The sequence below is a fragment of the Echinops telfairi genome, unplaced genomic scaffold (assembly GCF_000313985.2).
Source record: "Echinops telfairi isolate 266 unplaced genomic scaffold, ASM31398v2 ScPeMD7_11;HRSCAF=52, whole genome shotgun sequence".
NCBI classification, from domain to species: Eukaryota; Metazoa; Chordata; class Mammalia; order Afrosoricida; family Tenrecidae; genus Echinops; species Echinops telfairi.
The window spans coordinates 31,274,316-31,275,683 of record NW_022103908.1 but is presented as its reverse complement, the minus strand read 5'-3'; the positions used below and the strand labels follow the sequence as shown (position 1 = coordinate 31,275,683).

The 1,368-nt window shown below is 40.9% G+C and overlaps 1 non-coding gene across 1 annotated transcript; it reads right to left on the bottom strand.

Moving 5' to 3' along the window:
• Window positions 1-461: 461 nt before the first annotated feature.
• LOC115868521 lies at window positions 462-643 on the bottom strand. The gene has a single exon (XR_004045646.1). It is a non-coding gene; the product is annotated as a U2 spliceosomal RNA (small nuclear RNA).
• Window positions 644-1,368: the final 725 nt, after the last annotated feature.

The window sequence follows — 1,368 nt, the reverse complement described above, 5'->3', positions numbered from 1 at the left end:
GTAGTAGAAATACAGATGTCCCCCTGTCTCTGATTCCATGTAGAAATTACTCTAGTGAGGAAGAGAATAAAAATAATTATTAATTATGTGAGGTTATCATGAGATAAAGAAAGAAGAATTGAGCATGGTCCATTGAGTGGGAGATTTACAGAGGAAGTATAAATGGAGTGGTGAGTTGTCATAGGTCAAACTGAATTCATGCAGAAATGTGATGACAGTGAGCCAACAAGCCATCTGAGAAACACTATTCAAGGAAAAGGAAAGCTCAAGGCCAGGCATGTATGTGCTCTGCCGTGAGGAGCAGCAAGGAGGGCTACCCGACAGAATTAAGGAGAGAGGGGGAAATGATAAATTAGCAGTGTCATAATAAAGACTAGATCTAAAATAGACATAGGATCTTTAAGGCCCAAATAATGATTTTGACTATCTGCTTTCATTTCTTTCTTTCTTTTTTTTCTTGTTGGGAGTGCACCGCTCCAGGAAGTACTGCAATACCAGGTCGATGCGCGGAGTGGACGGAGCAAGCTCCTATTCCATCTCCTAGTTCCAAAAATCCATTTAATATATTGTCCTCAGATAGAGGACGTATCAGATATTAAACTGATAAGAACAAAGCATCACCATCAGAGTGGCTAACAGGGATATGTTGTTTATCGGTGTTGTTGGTTGTTACATAGGTCTGGAGAGTAGTATTTCAAGTCAACATTTTATTAGGACCATGTTTTTTGAAAAGGCTGGAAGCAAACAACCCTTCTTGTATCTCCCAGATTCCCATAGTCCCAGGTGTTTCTTGGCTAGCGATGTAGCATAATTCTATTGCCACAAGGTGGTGTGACCCTTGTGTCTCCTTTTTTTATTAAAACATGAATTACTTGGGATCAGGACCCACCTTACACATCTTCAAGGTTAATGCTAGCATGCAGAGTCATATTGACAGGTACTAGGGCTTAGGACAGGAACCTTGAAAGTGTAGTGGTTCGCACTGTGCTACTAATAGCAAAGTCAGCACTTCAAAACTTGGATACTCTGCGAGATACACCCTTAAAGAATCACCCTCTTGGAAGCTGACAGGGGCAGTTCTGCTCTGTCACTACGAGTTGGCACAAACTCTATTTTATTGTTGTTCTTGTTTTTTGTTTTTTTTGGTTGCTTTGTTTTGCTCTGCCTTATTTTTGTGCTTGTTATTGTCTCTGCATGTCTATCTAGAGATGACAGGCTGAATAAACTATCCAGAGGAGAAAACAATAGGACCAATGGATTCTGGGGGTAAATGGGAGAGTAGTGGGCAGGGGGAAAGGACATAGATGTTAACAAACCCAGGGACAAGGGTACAACAAGTGATCTAAAAGAGGGTGTAAGATGACTGGT